The 19716-nt window shown below is 40.6% G+C and overlaps 1 long non-coding RNA gene across 3 annotated transcripts in view; it reads left to right on the top strand.

Moving 5' to 3' along the window:
• Positions 1-295: 295 nt before the first annotated feature.
• Positions 296-19716, top strand: part of LOC125754327 (uncharacterized) — a 56430-nt gene continuing 37009 nt past the window's right edge. For 2 of the 3 annotated variants that reach the window (XR_007408255.1, XR_007408254.1), the window contains exon 1: positions 303-421. This is a non-coding gene — a long non-coding RNA (uncharacterized LOC125754327). Of the gene's footprint in view, positions 422-19716 lie in introns of all 3 variants that reach the window. The other variant, XR_007408256.1, reaches the window with a different exon arrangement.

The raw sequence follows: 19716 nt of genomic DNA, 5'->3' as shown, positions 1-19716 counted from the left end.
ATGTATTTCTGTTATCCCACAATGATCGCTGTAGAATCAAGTCGCTGACAGATATTTATTCCAAAAGCATAAGAAGTGACACATAAAAATTTATTTTTAATATTTATTGTCTACAAGTGAATAACTGAACGCTATTCATAACTCAAAGCACTGTGAAACATTAACATATAAAATCAGAGAGAATTCAGATAAAATTCAGAGAGAATTCTGCTGCAGCAGAATTGCAACAAAGTGGTTTATTTGTGAATGCTTCCAGCGATCTTACCATAGTTCAAGTTCAGCTCATGATACTTATTTTGCTCACTGGATTCCAGATGGAATGGAACAAGGGTGGAACACTGGGCTGGGAATCAGGAAACATGACCCAGCATGTGGCCTTGGAAAGTTCACTTGTCTCTGAGTCTTCACCTGGGAGGAAAAGGTAAGGAGAGAGAAGGTAGAGTAGCAGGAAAGGGGGCCAGGGGCATTTGGGCCCCTCCTCCATGTAGTTCACCTGGGCCTTCAGGGCCTGATCTTGTATATATGACTTCCAATTGATGCTGGAGTGTTGCTGTGCACACCCAACTTTATGGCTTTGGAGGATCAGACACCTATAAGAGAACATTTGCTCATGATGAGTTGTGAAAGCCCCTTCTGGCTGTACTGATCTGTGGGTTGTCTCTCTTAATAATCAAATAGGAAATGGGAGCTGTATAAAACCAGATGGTTTGAAATAAATATTAAGTCTATATGTCAAACAAAAATTTTTTTGACAAACAAAAAACAAAAAAAATATTTTTTTTGTCAAATAAAGTTCATAGCGAGAAAGCTTCTTATATCAGTATTTTAATAATTTAATGTTTGTATTGGATCAGTACAATTGCTTAATTATTAGCTTTGGAAAAACAATAAACATGCCCTTAGATTATGAATTTCTCAAATTGGCAGTGTGGATGGATACTACTGAAATGTGCTATAAGGTCTGCTAGAGAAATGCAAATCTAAATTTGTTAATATGAATAGACCCATTATAGAAATGGCCCAGGAGGTTAAAGGCTGAAAGCATGTATATCAAACAGATTGATCCTAAAAACACCAACTCTAATTCTACTAGTAGCATGTTTTGTCCCTAACAAAATTATATTTCCTAAGCAAAATTTATATCAATTAGGGGAGAGCTGTATATTCACTAATCCCTCTGCCATCCACTCTGAAGAGATGGAATCAAAGAAGCAGGATTTTACTTTTCAAAACATTTTCCTTATGAAACTTTCTTATTCTGTAGGTTTCTTTTTCTTTATAGCTGGCAGTTATTGAATTTCTTACTGTATGATAAACTCTTAAATGTGATACAGCTGTCCACAAACCTATCACCTGTCTATGATTACCAGCATTATTGTTTCACACCAGAGGTAATTGATGCTCAGACATAAAGGAAGTCAGTGGCAGAGTTGGGAGTGGAATGTCATGCCTTCTGACTTCAAGGTTCAAACCTACCCCATCTACCCCCTCTCTCCCTCCTCTTACCTCCTACCATCTTGTTCTTGGTTTGCAAACCAGCTCTTATACATAGTTTGCAAAGATGAAAGAAGAGGACCATTCCAGTTGGTAGGTGGCAGGTTTCATAAGCAAGGGAACTTACACAGGGGCTTGTCTTGAGCCAAGACAAGTAGATCCACACATGCACCAGCCAGAATCCTGAAAGTTTATATAGACCCCTTAACAGAGTTGAGTCAGGTATTCAGGACCTTTGGTCCCAACAGCTCATTGCTTCTCAAGGCTATGTCCTTGAAATGGCTGCTGGAATGGGAATAGGGGGCAGAATGAACATTCCAAGGGCAGAGGAGGGGGTTAGGTGTCTCTAGTTGCCCAGGACCCACGGTCACATCCTCTCGGTGACCTCCTCCAACACTTGTTCTTTTCCTCTGCTCTCACAACAACTCTGCAAGGTAAATGGTAAATGCTATTACCTCTATTTTGCAGTTGAGGAAACTGAGCCCTTGTGTGGAGAGGTGACTTGGCTAGGCCACTTAGCTGGTAAGATGCTGAAAAATCTATATTCTGACCTATATCCCAGCTCCGCTAGGCTACTGGCTCTTTGATGTGGGTGCAGACGCCCTGTGCGTGTTGGCCAGGAACACTGGATCCAATGCCATCCTGAACTTTCTGCTCCTTCAGGGCAGAGGCAGAGGGAGTGCTACTTCAACCCTTGCTGTCAATTAAGACCTGAATATATTTTGTTAATAGTTTAATGTTCACATCTTTCTGTACTTTATTTCTTGCAGTGACCTATGTTCCGAAAGTTAAAAAAAAAAAAAAATTAGGAATTCTCAGCTGAGAATTGTGCTGGTCTTAAAATTCATCATCATTTAGAATATCTAAAACCCTTAAAGTGAGGATATGGTAAAATCACTGGGGACAAGCACTGGGGGCCACCCAGTGAGAGGCGAGGAGGGCAAAGGTGGAGAGGCGGACTTACACTCAGGCTAACATGTGGGCCGGTGCACCAGCTCTGATTTGCCTCCTCTTCTAAGCATCACCAGCACCTGCAGGTCATGTGTTGCCTCATGTTGTTTTCTTAAGATTTATTTATTTTAGACAGAGAGAGAGAGAGAGAGCAAGCAGGGGGACAGGCAGAGGGAGAGGGAGAGAAAATCTCAAGCAGACTCCATGTCGAGTATGGAACCAACTCGCATTTAAGCCCCTGATTCTGAATCCAGGCCCCTGTTCTTCTCCTAGCATTGCTTTAACCTATGTCTTTGTCCCATACTGTCGCTGACCGCACGTGGGCCTTTCATGGCAATTGTCAAGAATATTGTAAAGGATGTTGAATTTAATGACAAATGTAGTCTTTGCAGCAGTGATCACTTTCAAACTTTGGCAGTACATGATCATGGTCTTCAAGGGCTACAACATGGGAAAAGAAAACCAGTGTTTTTTTTAGCTCAACAAAACCCTGAATTTGTTACCAGCACGCAAAATCGGTAACATATGTGACACCTAATGAAGTACACCGTGAACGTGGGTGAGGTATGTATTGAGAGAGATATATATTATTTATTTATTTATTTATTTATTTATTTATTTATTTATTTGAGGAAGGAGGGAGGGAGAGAATCCCAGATTCCACGTTTGGTGCAGAGCCCAAAGCAGGGTTTGATCCCACAACACTGAGACCATGACCTGAGCCGAAAAAATCAAGAGTCAGATGCTTAACTGGCTAAAACACCCAGGCTTCCCTGTGCTATTTACTGGAAGGTGACTTTTTGCTAATTTTACAGAAAATACCAACAGCAGGTTTCTGTGAAACTTCAATAAGCAGAGCATAGGATGCAAATATTGGCGAATATCTTTTGGAAACAATAGGAACTGTATTGTGCTAAATATAATATGTTAAATGAAACAAGTGGCTCCGATCGACTTTTCTTTGGATGACTAAATATTGATTGGTAGACATGGCTAGTGTAAACACAGGATTTTTCTGGACTCTGGTTTCTCTTGAATAACTGGAATTTTCATGCAGAGGATACTTTTCACTTTACGACACAATACCACATGCATCAGATGAGGAAACCAAAGCTCAGACAGACAGGTTAGGCTATTCTCCCATGGTCATAGAGCAAGCAGAGAGTAGGGTGGGGATTTGAACTCAGATCTGCTACTTCTGTAAATGTTTAGCTTTATTGATAATGTAGGGACTGCTGGCTATGAGTCTGAATTCCAGGATACAAGTTATGTCATGCTTTTTGGTTCTTACAACGTAGAGGTTGTTTTAAATGTGACTTGCTGCACATTTTACAAGCTGCAAAACATAAAGAAAAATCAATTAGGAAAACATTCTGTTGATCATAAGGGACGTAGATGAAAAGGCTGTGTATTAGGCCAGCACTCAGCTGAAATGTCTCGGTGTAGGGGTCACACCCCAGCCTTATGCATCTCCCTCTCAATGGTTTACTTAGATTTTAGAATTAGGTTATGAAGAAGTCCCTTAATTATACTCAAATGAATCCTTGACAATGGAATTCTTGACAATGAACTCACATACATGAAAAAATTGCTCTTGATTGACATATCCTAACAACATCTGTGATGTTCTAGAAATGAAAATAATTACTCATTATCTCCTTGTTCTAAATAAATGTTTATTTGAAGCTGCTCTAAATTGGAAGTTTTTTATTGTCATATGCCTACTTCATAAGGCTGCCTGTGAAACCCAAGCCACTCAGGACTATCATGGAAGAGAGAGGCTGTCAGAGACTGCCCTCCATCACTGCACATGGGGGAGCCACTCCCAGGGGCCCTGTAGGGCTTAGCTCCCAGGCTGAATTATTCTGCATTCTTGTAAAATTCAGATGTCAGGGGTGACTGGGTGACTTAGTTAAGCGTCCAACTCTTGATCTCAGCTCAAGTCTTGATCTCAGGGTCATGAGTTCAAGCCCCATGTTGGGCTCCTCACTGGGTGTGGAGCCTACTTAAAAAAAATTTTTTTTTCAGATGTCAGCTATAGTTTCTCAGCCCCATGGTGGGGGAGAATGTGCCATAAATCTCCTGGTCTTCCCCACTGTGCCTGAGCAATTGTATAGCTAAGAGAGGCTAAGCTGCCCATAAGATACCCATGAATTTCAAGGAAACCTTGAGAGTTTAAGAGCTCAGAGTCTCCTTGACCACCTGGAGTTGGCTTCTTTTGTGGACTCTCTGTTCTTACCGTTGACCTCAGCCTTCATCAGATTTCTCCACCTAACCTTCTGTTCTCACTCCTGGCTTGATTTGTTCCCTCCCTTGGGTTTAATTTCCCTGGACCTTTGTGATGACTGCTCTCTGACCACCACACTTCCTCCCATAGCTTCCTATCCTTTCATGGATGCATGTTGGAGGTCTTCTTCAAAGGACTGACAATGCTTGGTTGCCCATTTTTATTTGAAAGGGAGTTGGTAAAAACCTGATTTGACACACTGTGCGAGTGAGCACCTCCCTGAAGGGGATTGTCCTGCAGGTGCTTTCGATAGAGACCACATCGTTCTGCTGGAGAACCCACAAATGTGTCTGTGTCTTTCTTCCTGGGCGGTTCAGTTTTTCCAGGAGAAATCTGCCATTCTCTCCTGCCTGTGCCCTAAAGTGGCTGCTGTTACCCTAGGCTCGGTGGGGATAATGACACAGGGACACACATATATATAGTTTCTAGACCTCTGCTGTCCTACATTGGACAACAGGAAGCTACCTAAATTTAAATGGATTAACATGAGTTAACATGAAAATCTTACTTCTTTGCTTACACTAGCCTCATTTCAAGTGTTCAAGAGCCAGAACTTGCTCCTGAGTCATTGGGTAGTTTTCACTTAGAACATACTCATCATTTCATAGTTTATTCCGAGAGAACTATTCCAGAGTTTCACTCCATCTTCAGGAAGCCAACCTGTGCTTAGCTGAGTCTGGTGCCCTGAGAGTAGAATCTCTATGTATCGACCTCTCCAGAAAGAAAACCCCAGCATTTGGCTGGGGTAGAGATGAGGGCTCTCTCTGCCTCTTCCACAGACTGCTATTAGGTGTTCCTCCCTGGGATGGCAGCTGTGTTCCTGGACCTTCGTCATTCTGGGACATGACACTTTGTTCCTCCTGTGTTCCCCCACTGTAGTCTCTTAATTTATACTTTTTTTCATTCTGCTAAGTGAGTTACCACTCATGCGTGCATCTGCTCTCCAGCTCCCAAAACTTGGTTTTCATTCACCGTTATCTCCCCTTCTTCTTGCTTTGTCTTTGTGGCTTCATAAGCTTTTTATTTATCCCTTTATCCTCCTGTGGCAGGGGCTCAGGAGAAACCATGGTTTGTTGCATGGATTCTTCCCACCATGTTTGATCTGGAAGACTTGTCACTTCTTATTACCTGTATCAGAGGCCTTAGGCAACAGAATGACACTAAGGGATATTTTGCCTCTGGCAAAGGAAGGCATAATTACCGTGACTCACAGCTGAAGGCACTGATAGCTGAAGATGTGCAGTAAGTACCACAAGCTGTTATGTGGAACAGAAATGAGCCTGAGACCCTAGTTTTCCACCTCCTGGTTTAGATGGCAACTCTCCATCCATGTCATGTGGTTGAACCTGTTTCCAAAGGTTTAGGTGGAATCATCCCCATGATGCACATTATCTCAGGCTGATTAAGTTTTCCTCTTTCATTGAAAATTAATTTCTTTTGGATATAAGTAATTATTGATAACACCAGTCAAATTCTGGTGTTAATAGTATCCCAGAAGAACTAACACTACCCTGATATCCAACCATCAATCCATCCATCCACCATCCATCCCTCAATTCAATAAACATTTATGTAGTAGGTTAAGAAGCCAGATCTCTAGTCCAGAATAACAAAAGTTCTAATAATAGCCTAACAATTATTTTTAAATGTTTTAAATTACTTTTGAATTAATAATGCAAAAATTCTTAGAAATATCCTACTTCCCCATATATTTTCACTAATCCTCTGAATTCTTTTATAAAGTTAATGAAAATGATTAGTTTCAATTTTAGACATACAACCTAGATTAACCCCAAACTCCAAAACCATTGGGATCTGAACAGAAATTTTTTCTTCAGAACTTTTCAGCTGCTTTTAGAATCCAGCTTTCCATTCATTCCTTCCAGTGGATGATAACTGCGTTCATCTTGCAACCATATGATTCATTGTCCACCACCTCATTTTCTCTGTCTCATTTCTCCCTCTGAGGGCTTGACACCAGGCAGGCGACTTGCAAACCCCTTTCCAGCCCAACTCCCCTTCCCAGCTCTTGTCCTCATCTTTACCTTCCTCCTGAGCATTTACAGTTAGTTGTTCTGCTCTCCTCCAAGCTCAGCACAATTGAGCTAGCATGCATGTACTTTCCAAGATGCTATTTATCTCTGTTTCCCTAATATCTTAGCTTAGGCTAAGCATTTAGGCTTAGCATTTTCTAATTCCCTTTAGATTAGAACTTTGTTATGTTTTCCTCCTTCATCTCACTCTATGTATCCTGTTCTCAAGTCTTATGATCTTCTTCCACTTTTTTATTCCTTCCCACACCATTTCACTGCAGGCATTGTCACGTGTCACTTGCCCTCATGCGACAGCTTCCAAACTATGGTTTCTTGCTCTCCATGGTATATACCAACAGAAGTCTAGCCTTCCTAAATTGATGCTTTATTATATCATCAGTTGACACTAAAATGACTGAGGTTTCCCTATTATTCTAGATGATAAGCATCCAATTCCTATATCTGGCATTCCAGGCTTCTAGTACAAGACTCCATCTCCCCTGACCTCTGTGGAGCTCTTCTCTGGTAAATCACTATCTGAAGTTGCATGCGTTGTCTATGCTTCTGACTTCAATAAATCTCTTTGCCCTATGTAATAGCAATTATCTTCCAAATCTTCCTCCTAACCTCTCCAAGGTTGACGTATCTGTCATGGCTCAAATCAACTGTTCTTCAACTTGGAATTCCACCCGGTGGCTCCAGCTCATCATGTTTACCTCCTCTCTGGACTCAGAACAAGTATTCCTTTATCTTCCTCTGCATCACTTTGGTCTTTTGCATTTCTACCCTTCTTTCTGTTGTTACACTGTTTGATTCTGAATTTCTCTTTGCCCAGGAATCATGGACTAGATTTTAAATCCTTGGGACTCCGAATGAAGATTTATATATCTGTGCTTGTCCTCAGGCAAATGAAGTTCATTGGACAGGCGAGTATTTACTGGCAGGCTTGGGCAGCACCAAATGAATCAAGTATACCACCTAATAAAAAAGTCAATAAATTCTTCACTTTATCTAAAATATAGCTAGAAAAAAGTTAACAGAAAAAAGAAAAAGAAAAATGTTAACAGAAATAGTGGTGAGGTTTAGTGCTGCCAGCCTCTAAATTTTACTCATACCCTAAAACATACATCTCTTTGGTATGTGACTAAATGTAAAATACTGGCAAGATCTTGAGATCAGTAGAGTTAATATGAATCTTGTAGATTGGCCTAAATCCATAAATTGAGGTGGCATATTCATAGAATTAACCAAATAGGATTATTTTGCCCACAAAACAAAAGCCTGCAAAATTTAGTTTGCCTGGATTTTTCTTACCTATGATGAACAAATGCAGTAAGATGATTGATGTCCTATTTTTATTATTCTGTTTGAAGTGCTTCATTCTTTATAGGTACTAACTAAACCAATGCCTGTGGCATTTGATATTAGCTTCCATTTTTAGCCATGCTAGACCTCATTGGTTTGAAAGTGAAATGAAATCATTAACAGTGTTTGCATGAATAATGGAAAACTTCATTTCCTTCATGGAAAATTGCAATATTTAGTTTTTCAGAAGTCAAAGTTCCTTTCCTGCTGGGGAGTCAGCTTGTGCCACCTGCCCTCCTTTCAAGTCTCTCTGCGTTGATGCTACTTTTCACCGGCAATTCCTGTGGCTTGGAGACCAAGGGATATTCCATTAAATTTCTTCCATAGCTAGCACTTAGGTGTGAAGGAGAAAATTAATAACCAGAAGAGGACTTAGGTGTATTTATAGTTTGTTGTAACTTCCCTCCTCACCTGAAACCGATTGGCTCTAGGGTACATAATGTAAAAAACGTGACAAGTCAGTGATTTTAGGTCTGTCCTGATAGAGTTCTCTGGAAATAAGGTTGGAAGTGAGTAGGCAAAGAGAAGCAAAACAAAAACTGATGGACTTGGTTTGAAAGCCAACAGATTCAGGGCAGAGGGAGGGTAGGCCCTGTCATTCCTTCCATCGTGATGTCATACTTCTCTGTACCACATCTCTTCCCCCAAGCCAAGAATTTCTTTTACCAAAATGAAGCCCATCAATGCAACTTTTGACTGCATATTCCTTTTTGTGAACTTCTGGGGGACTATGCTTTGCCATGTTCCTTTCCCCTAAATTTGCCATATCCTTTCTCTGAATCAGAAAGGAGTTCTGAAATGTAGCTCACATTCTGGTTGTGTTACTCAGGTGGTGATAATAAGAGTACTGTGTTAACAGGCAGGTTACATAACTTGGTGTTTTGTTTCTGCATAATTAATGCCATCACCAGAGAGAGCTGTTCTAAATTAAGGTTCGACCTGGAGCACTCTGGCCCTTTCTGTGCCTTAACCATTAGGATTCCACATGTTTGCACAGAATATGAAGATCATAGAGAATACTCACATGGGGAATTTGCATGAGAATAGGGTTTATTTAGTCCAGTAAATGAAAAAGAAGCAGATGGGTAGGCTTCAAGCTTGCAAAGAACTTTGCTATGAGCCTCATGTCTTGGCTCAGTGTGGTTAAGGCACTTTCAAGAAGCCCTCCTTCTGTGCTTCCCTATCATTTTGAACTGCTTCTACTGGCCTATGCCAACAAAACACTGGAAACCAAGTTGAGAAGTGGCCAATCCCGGAGCTGCAGTCTGAGGGCTACTTGTCAGCAGGAAGCATCTTTATGTTCACATTGTGCATAGTGAAGCATTTGCTTTTCAAATCTTACCCAATCAGGGCACCTGGTGGCTCAGTGGTTGAGTGTCTGCCTTCAGCTCAGGGCATGATCCACGAATCCTCCCTGTGGGGTTCCTGCTTCTCCCCCTGCCTATGTCCCTTCCTCTCTGTATGTGTCTCTCATGAATAAATAAATAAAATTTTAAAAAATCTTATCCAATCAAAGAGGACTTTTCCCTTTCCTGGCCAGAAGTAGTAGGCACCTGGTGGGAAACACACTAATTGGACATGGACACCAAAGATTTGGACAAAGAGAGAATTCAGTTGGGACAGATATCTCACTGTGTTTTGGGGAGCAAACCATTTCATGCAGCAGCAGATTTGGGGCTGAATCAATTCTGTGGGACTTTGAGCAAGACTGGATTTTTCTGAAAATGGTAATGAACATCCAGAGAGGAGGACATAGCACTGGAAAAGCCATAGTGAGTGGGATAAGAGCTGTGGGAGGCACAAGAGTGGGCAGCGGATGCAGGTCCAGATATGAAGATTAGTGTGGAATGGTCCACAAAAGAGAGAATGAGGGTTTTACTCTAATTCCCCAATAACAAGAAATTGGAAGTCTATGTGTTGTTATTGATAGTTTGTGGTGTTTGATGCTATTCAAGATATTTAGGGTAGACCACTGACTTTACTAGTTGCATAATGTGGCTTGTCATTTACCATGAAGCTTTTTATGGTCACTGGGTGAGGAAGTGCAGATATTGGTACACACAGTTTCTCCCCCACCTGACACTTGCCCCTGGTTTCATAGAGAAGCAATCAGAGAATTCCATCACTATCTCCCCACCAATTCTGCCAGTGGCTTTGGTCTATATCCATAAACTCTGCTGTCTCTCCTGTGACAAGGAATGGATTCTCCTTATCCTGGCAAAGGCCAGCTCTCCCCCTGTGTACTAGACTGCCCCATTTCTCATCTGTTCTGGAGTTTGGCTCCTGAAATTCTCCTTTTAAATCTTATATAATCAAATTTTAATTTTGACAAGGGCATTTGCATCAGCATTTGAAAATGCTGTATTTTCTCTCTTTAAAACATCCTTCCCATGGCATAATTATCCCTTCAGCCATTTCACCCTGACCCTTGAAAGCAAATTTCCTGAGAGGACTTCTCTTTTTTTGTCTTCACTTTCTCAGCTCTTTTCTCATATGAGTGTATTTCAAGCAAGGCTTTGACCCAACAATCCCACTGGAACCACCATTATCAAGGCCCCTAACAACTGTCACTTTCTCCAATCCAATGGCCCATTCCAGCTCTCAGTGCCATATGGTAGACTCTATGTGCACTAATGTGCTAATGTAGTGTATGAATCATGAAATGTATCCCAAAAGAGATATGAAAAATCTTACATTAAAGATAAAATGAATAACACTTAAATTTTTCATAAATCTCCAACACTTCAAACTATCTTTTGCTTATATTTCAAAGCACAGTATGATTGCTAATGTGGGTCTATAAAATGTAATTCTGCACTATTAATAGTCTTCTGACAATTTTGAATGTTTTGGGCTAACTCTTGTCAAACCCAATTAGACCACTATCCTTTGCCTCTTTTGAAGGCTAAAGAAGACTCTGGAAACTCTGCCCTCCCCTGTTGGTCACCTGTGCTTGCACTGTGAGCTTTATGTTCCATAATAACTTTCTTTCCTGGGATCCTTTAAAGCCAGCTGTGCATTTTGTGGGGATTTACGTAGTTGAGATTTGATTATACCCATAAATATTTACTGCCATATGTAAATTGGCCACACATATGGCATCCATGGCAGCATTCGTTGAGGGTGAGCAATGGAGTGTAGAAAACCTGTCATGGGTTAACCCATCAGAGGTTAACTTGTCATGGTGAGGACCCCATTGCACTTGCCTGTTATAGTGGCTACCTGATATTGGGCCGAACAAGAGCACAAATGTCAATCCACACACTCGATATTATTCAGGCCAATTTTTTTTCTTTTTGAAAAATATAAATATATACTACACAAATAGAAATAATAAGGTTTCTTCTTTACTACAGTGTCCCATGGCACAATCCCCTTTGCTGAGTCTCTGCTTGGCAGAGCACTGCTCTGAATGGCACAATGCGTGGACGCACCCCTTCTCATCCCCCAGTACTGAGTGGGGATGCCAGGGTTTGAATGTAGGAACTATGGTTGTGATAGTCCCATAGGTAATCTAATAGGTGTGAACATTAGTATTGTACCAATCATTGTCTTCAATAGGTGACCTTCTCTCATTTTTTTCATAATACCTTGCGTATTATTGCTGCTAGGGCAATGTGACAAAACACCACATATTGGGTGGCTTAAAACATAGGAAGTTATTTTCTCACATTTCAGGAGGCTATAAGTACAAGAACAAGGTCATCAAGGATGGTTTCTGGGGAAAGCCAGCTTCCCAGCTTGCAAATGACTGACTCTTGCTGTGTCCTCAGATCTCTGTGTCTCTTTCTCTTCTTATAAGGACATGAGTCCTGTCAGAGTAAGGTCCCAGCCTTATGACCTCATTTATCCTTAATTACCTCCTTCTAAACCCTATCTCTAAATATAGAGATTTAGATTAAGGGGATTAAGGGGACTAAGGGGATTAAGGGTTCAATATATAAATTTTGGAGGAACACCATTCAGTCCATAATATCCAATGACAGTTAATTTTACATGTCAACTTGGCTAAGTTAGGCACTCAACTGTTTGGATAAATGCTTATATAGATGTTGACGTGAAGGTATTTTGTTTTTGTTTTTGTTTTGTTTTGTTTTTTGGCATTTTGTTGATGCTATTAGCATCTACAATCAGTTGACTTCAAGTAAAGGCAATTACCCTGGATAATGTGGGTGGACCTCATCTAGTCATTTGAAAATCTTAAGAGCAAAAACCAAGGTTTCCTGGAGAAGAAGAAATTCTACCTCAAGTCTGTAACATGGAAATTCTGCCTGAATGTCCAGCCTGCCTGTCTGGGCCCCAAACTTTGGACATGCCAGCCTCCACGATCCCATGAGTCAGTTCCTTAGAAAATTTATATCCATCCTTATTGGTTTGGCTCCTTTGGAGAGCCCTGTCTGACACACACTTTTCTTATTTTAAGAGTAACACATATTAAATTGATAAATTTCATAATATATATAAATAAGTGGAAAGTATAAGCTAAAAACCATTATAATTCTAATGTGCAAAGACATACCTATCCTTCCATTGTGCTTTCTGTTGTGCTTTCCTCCATTAACATAATAAAATGCCCATGAAGCAAGAGGTTGCGATTATTTATGTTTGTCTTTACTGCTATACTATAAGCCCCCCAAGAAAAACACTCCCTGTTATGTTTTGTTTTGTTTTGTTTTTACCTCATTGCCTAATATACTATTTAGCAAACTGTGGACCATTAGTAAACATTTTTGAATTAGTGGCTGAGTAAATAGGAGAAGAGATGGGAAAACAGGTAGGCTATTAGACGTGTGGCTTAGACTTACAAACATTAATTTGGAGAAAATTCAAGACTAGGGTTATGAGTCAATAAAGGAAATGGGAGGGGGAGTTGTCTACCAGAAGAAGGACTGCTCTGTTACACATCATAGTGGTAGAGTGGATTATGCTGGCACCAGGAGAAAGGACTGAGCAATTCTTTACAATGGGTATCAGCTCCATCTGTAGAAGATGAGCACTGGTCTAGCATGGCACAGCACACGTAGGGCACAAGGACATGAATGATATCATTTGAAGGTACTGACACTGTTCGATGCAGGTTAGCTTAAAAAACATAAAGGCAAGAGGAGTCAAATGATTAGCTGTCTAAGTCTAAAAAACCCCAAATGTACTGGGAGGAAGAGAGGAAAAGAGGAAGGAGTTGGGTTTGTGGTATCTCAAATTTCCTATTTTCAGATGTGAAGAATTTCCAAATGATAACCAGATCCAGGATGCAGGAACCAACCACTGTGGTAAAATAGAAAAGAAGTTTAAAGAAACTGAAAGGTGAAACAATATGCTTTGAGATGAGCATATTGGATGGACTTTCCCAATTGCACTGATGTTGCACAGGAAGCAATTGTATTTAGGGAGGAAAAAATGAGCGTGAGCCTACTAACATTGAGGTCTTCACTGAATTTTGGAATGAGCCAGAAAGACAGAGAGATGATGGGAAGGGGGGGGGGTAGTGGGTAACAGAGACGGATGGTGGCCTGGGAATTTTTCAATGTGGTGAAAGGAAAAGTCAAGAGAATGAGCTCTGTCCCTGAGGTGTTTGGAGTGAGCAACCTGGAGCACTGAGAAGACACAGCCTTCTGCATAGAACCAGTTTAGTATAAAATAGTGTGATTGTTCACTGGAAATTCCTCCTGTTATTAAATATTACTCTGAAAGTTTGGATCACAAGAAATTTAAGGGTTTGTCTTCTTTTCTTTTCTTTTTAGTGAATTGAGGAAGTCAGATGCTATTTGGACCTTTCTAGTTTGGATAGAGAGACACCACATTCAAAGTATGGGAGTCAGATTTAGGACTTTGGATATCCAGGGGAGTGTGCTAAAACTTAGAAAAGAAAGACCAAAGGAAGGTGAAAGAGAATGGAAAGAAATCTCCACTTCCTTTCCCGTAGCCTGGGATTAACCAGGCAGGGTTTTGTCCACAGGTTCTCTCTCTGGCAGCCCATGCGGTTTATCCTTTGGTACGACATGCTTTACCAAAAATCTACATTTTTCCTGGGACTCTTAAGATTACTAAATTTCATGATAATTTTGGTCAGTGAACTCATAAAACAGGCTAATTTTAACATTTGTAATTTTTTTTCAAAAGAGTCTATATTTAGCTAACTCAGTCATAAATCTATTTAGAAAAAAGTCCAATTTTATTTCTTTATTTCAGTAATTTCTGAAAAGCCAATTTATAATAGGAATTTTTTCCTTAAGGGAAAGAAAGAACCTCTCCCTGCAGTCAATCAGCCTCTTTGTCCTATACTTGGTGTTTCTGACAGTGATTTTTTGGGTTTATAATCTGCTACTTATAGAGTGGTCCAGGGGATCCCTGGGTGGCTCAGCGGTTTAGCACCTGTCCTTGGCCCAGGGTGCGATCCTGGAGTCCTGGGATCAAGTCCCACGTCGGGCTCCCAGCATGGTGCCTGCTTCTCCCTACTCCTATGTCTCTGCCTCTCTCTCTCTCTCTCTCTCTCTCTATCATAAATAAATAAATAAATATTAAAAAAAATAAAGTGGTCCAATTGGAAGTCTATGAATTGGATGTTGGTTTTACGGCTTAGCACACCATAGTCAGTACTGGGCAGAAGGAAAGGAAATAATTTTTTATATTATTTGTGTATTAGAGCCTATTGAGTTTATTTGCATCACTTTGTAAGGAGACATGGATGAATCTGGAAAACTTAGTTTGGTTCCTAAAGTGCTTCAATAAGCAAATCTTGTTTTTTATTTTGAATTCCTTTGGAGAAAATTCTGAATAACCTACACGTTGACATTTTGTATGATCATGATACTTTCTTAGACATCTAGACTACAGGAGTTGATCTTAAGAGTTCAGAGTCTTTCTATAAATGACGTGTTAGAAAGTAAAAGAGCAACAGATTTTATTTTCCCCATTTTAGACCCTAGAGAAAGTTGACATTCAAGGAACTTAAATGTCATTCTGAAGCCTAGGTGTGCTGATTCTACTTCTATGCTTTGGCTATGAATCCAGATGGTCTCTCTGAAACAAAGCCTTACAGATGGTGATGGAAATTTAGATTCCTAGGATCTTCCTGCAGGAAATTCCTTGGTTCAGAATTCAGTTGCTCTTTTTTTCCATCAGATTCTTATCATCCTGCATACATTATTCTTTCTTTTAAGATACCCAAGGAAAGAAAACATTTTTGTGCAATGGCCTTTTAATTTTATCAGGTGTTTTTGTAGCTCTTGTCTGGAATGCTGCTGCTCTACTATGTCCATGAGTGAAAGGTGTAACTGCTCCTTTAAATGCATATGGACCTAGTACTTGAAATGTATATGAAGGCTGTTTCCCTCAATAAATGTTAAGCACAATCATTTCAACTGATTGCTAAATTCCAAATGGGGACAGTGCATTGGCTTCCTTGGTGTCACTACTATAAGTGAATTTAAATAATTGTCTTTCTATTACTGTTCTAATAGCAACTGTGCAATAAAAATTGAAAAAAAAATCACCCCATACTGGTATCAGTGCATATTACATTATTTTACTTATTTACTCTGCATTTTACTTTAATGTATAAAATGAAAATTTCCTCATATTTACTCTACGAGGAAATAAACTAAATATTTGGATAAGCCTAGAATAGTCTAGGTAATTTGATGATTTATATTTTTAAAGATCCTTTTCAAGTCAAACAAATGGAAAGTAATGTCCTGATTCTACTTCATAATGTATTAAACTAGAAACTCTGTTTCTAAATCACACAGAAGCTGACTTCTTAGAATGAACCCAGGCTGTAATTTTATCTGTTCAGCTATGTCAACCTTTCTTGTCGGGCTGACTATGGTTGTGAAGGTCAAGGAGAGGGAAGGTCAAACAGCAAAACGAAATGATTGACAATTCATAGATACTCTGTTGAATTTTCTCTGCATGTGGCACAGCCTGACATGTCCTCATAAAAGTGATTCATGCCTTAATAACCTCCTTTAAAAATATTTTGCCTCTTTGTGTGGTCACGAGTGAGCCTCTGATTTAAAATTTTATACCCTTGCTGATTCTTATCCCTTTAAAAAAAAATAGGCAAATGATGATAGCTCAGTTTTCTAAAGCACATTTGGCTTTCAAGTATCTTATTTTTAATAAATCATTTTATTCTTTTAAGATCAGAAGTGAATACATGTAGCAAATCCTTACTAGTTCAGATCACCTTAACTTGAATTTTGAGTACTAGTAGAAAAGGATTATATAGATGCTTATACTATTAAGGATAGAAAAGTTAGTTAAATAGCTTAACAACTGCGACAGTACTTCGGAAGGCATATTTAATTTACTTGATAAAATAAACTGTCCTCATGTTCTGGGGAGACATGCATTTACACACTCCAGATCAATTCCAACAAAACAAAATTTTCTTTTCAAAAATTTTTATAAGAATCAATTCAGATCATTCTTCTACCCTCTTCGGAGACTCAGTAAAGTTTTCAGTGCAATCCTGAAAGGAATCGTTGTCAACCAGAGCATTCCTTGCCACTTTCCTGGTAGTTTGGCTCTGCTTTAAATCATTAAGCACAGAAAGGCCAGAATCCTCTTAAAAATAATCCTTGAAAGGGCTGGCAGAGACCTGTGAATTTGGAAATACACTGGGATAGAGCCAAAGTTTAGAAAAGATTAGAATGTGAGGAAAGGGTTTTAAATTTGGGAACCCGTATGTGGTATCTTTGCCTGCAATTAGGGAAATTTCTTGATAAGTCTTACATCTATTTTCAACCCAATTTTACTATTACACTGGGAAAAAAGCCACGACTGAAATGAGAGGATTTCTTTTTTCCCTGCACAGAATCAGTGTTTTCTAACTGGTAATATTCTGAAGACTGTTCTTTTTCCCTTGCTATTTCCAGCAGAAGCAATCTTTGTGGTCAGTTGGTTAATAAGGACAGCGTTTCCAGGTGGGAAATAAATTCTGAAAGAAGACATGTTTTGAATCCTCAGGATCTTTTCATTGAGCTAAGTCATCATGGTGTTTGAAGAATGCAAACCCTTAGCTCTGTGCATAGTGCCATATTCTGTTGTGCTGTGTGATATCGCCTCATAAATATTGTCACGATCTTTACCTTTTATAATTTTTTTTTTATGATAGTCACAGAGAGAGAGAGAGAGAGGCAGAGACACAGGCAGAGGGAGAAGCAGGCTCCATGCACCGGAACCCGACGTGGGATTCGATCCTGGGTCTCCAGGATCGTGCCCTGGGCCAAAGGCAGGCGCCAAACCGCTGCGCCACCCAGGGATACCTTTTAGTCCTCACGTAGGATGTCTCTGTCCACTTATACTTCCAAACCCTTGGCTCATTTGCTAGAGTTGCTGATGGCATTTTGTAATTGTTTGACAATTCAGACCTATGGGGAATAGAGCACACATAAGAAGAACTCAGAATCCCAGGGGCATGTCCCTCCACTGGATAACAAAATAGGGATGCATGAGTTAGTAGCTGTCTCCAGTGGATATCGTTAAAAAGACAGGGAGCAGGAGAATAATTAAAGTCTGCCAAAAAAACATCTGGTAATAGTGCTTTATGACTTTCTCCTCTGAAGAGTGCAACTTTCCAACTATAGACCATCTAAGAAACCTCAATTTATGTTAATTTCCCACTATCTGCCTCCAGCTTCCGATCCACAATGCATTCGTGAATAGCAGAGTACAGTAGATCATCATTCTTAAGGGTATAATCGATTTTTCCTGTTCTAAACTTGGCGTAGAGAACCTAGTTTCCGTCTCCTGATGCTTCACTGTTGAATAACGGTGCTCTGCCTACCTTATAAAACACCTTGTGCCTGGTAGCTTGGAAGCAGAAAATGACAATAACGACACTTCAAAGGTGACAGGTGGCTCCCCAGAGAAGACAGGTACAGTGGGCGCAGAATGAATATGTGCAGAAACTTGGAGTGTTACTGCGAGGAAGAGAGGAAAAACAATGCCCAATGTGGGAAGGAAATGCTAAGAGCAAGAAGAAAGAAATGCAGGCTGACTCACCATAAGCCTTCATGGGATGAGAGCAAGCATGAGTTCAGAAAAAATTATGTTGGGGGCCTGGGGCTGCCTGGTGAAATGGTCTTCCAGATTGTCTCTGAGAACTACCTCAGGCCAAAAACAAAACAAAACAAAACAAAACAAAACAAAACAAAATCACATGTCCACCAGTCCTGTGTGTTCCTACCCTCAGTACATCTTGGAGAACTTTTAGTCAGATATGTAACCACTTGTGGCTTCCGATATTCAGCAAATATATTTTTGCCTTTTCCGGGGATATATTTCTGAGCCAAAGATAGATACCATACTTTGCATTTCATAGAGCTGGGGGGCCCTTGCCCCTTTGTGCTTCCAAACAGAGGGTCATCCCCGTGACAAGTTGCTGAGGCATGATGGTGACATTGAATACAGTCACTGTTCCCTGAGCGCCTGACCAGTAGACAGATGTGGACCAGTAGTGTGCAGAGTCCGTGACTCCAGGAAGTTTAAGGGGCTCCAGGCTTTCTGGAGTCTTCCCCCCAATGTCATCGTCTGTTTTAGGCTCTGCATTAGGTTGAATTTGTAGACACATTGGAATCATCCCAGGCCGTTGTATAACCAGACAAGGCGATTCGTGGATCTGCATGATTTCCCAGTTATCTTACAAATTCTAGGATATACAAAATTCATTCCTTAGCCTAGTTGTAGCCCTGGATCTGCCCCCTTCTTGCTTCAGGAAGCATCATTTCTCCAGCTTCTGTCACCCTGGTGAGTCCGTAGATCATTGTTGAGAGCCTGCCAGGTGTTGACCACTGACCTGGGCATGGGAGGGGGATACAGAGAAGAGTTGCAGGTGCCCAAGTACCAGACACTAGACCCCAGGAGGGACCAAGAACTGTGATGAGCAGCAGTGAAAGTCTGAACGTTGGCACAGAATGGGATTGCTGGAGTCTGCATGAAGGGTCCAGGCTTCAAGCCGATGAGCCTACTCTGTTCAACAAAAATGAGTGGAATCAAATCTCCCCTAGAATTTCCCTGTCTAGCAAGGAGATTCGAGATTCCACACGTGCTTACAACACAGCAAGGAAGCACACACAAGGTAACCAATACTGTAGACCTGGGCTTAAACACAGGAGTCTGTTTCCTCATAGTTCTGGAGAATTAGAAATCCCAAACCAAGGTGTCAGTAAGATGGGTTTCTCCTAAGGCCGCTCTCCTTGGGGTGTAGACAGCCTTCTTCTCCCCGTGTCCTCACACAGGTATCCCTTTGTGTGTGACTGTGTCCTCATCGACTCTTCTTATAAGGACGCCAGTCATATTGGGCTGGGGCATGCCCTCATGACCTTCTGTTACCTTAATTACCTACTGAACACCACATCTTCAAATACAGTCACACTCTGAACACCAGGGGTTGGGACTTCAACACAGGGATTTTGAGGGAGCACAACTGAGCCCATAACAAGCCCAGAGAGTAAATGTGTGGACTCCAGGAGGGTTGTCTCAAGAAAGAGGGGCCTGACTCAAACTTGAAGTACGGCGAGAGGTGGCATGACTATGTCTCCCACGAATGATTGGAAGACCTTCATGGCAGGCCTTTCATCT

Source organism: Canis lupus, chromosome 34 (assembly GCF_003254725.2).
Source record: "Canis lupus dingo isolate Sandy chromosome 34, ASM325472v2, whole genome shotgun sequence".
NCBI classification, from domain to species: Eukaryota; Metazoa; Chordata; class Mammalia; order Carnivora; family Canidae; genus Canis; species Canis lupus.
This window is presented reverse-complemented; position numbering and strand designations above follow the sequence as displayed.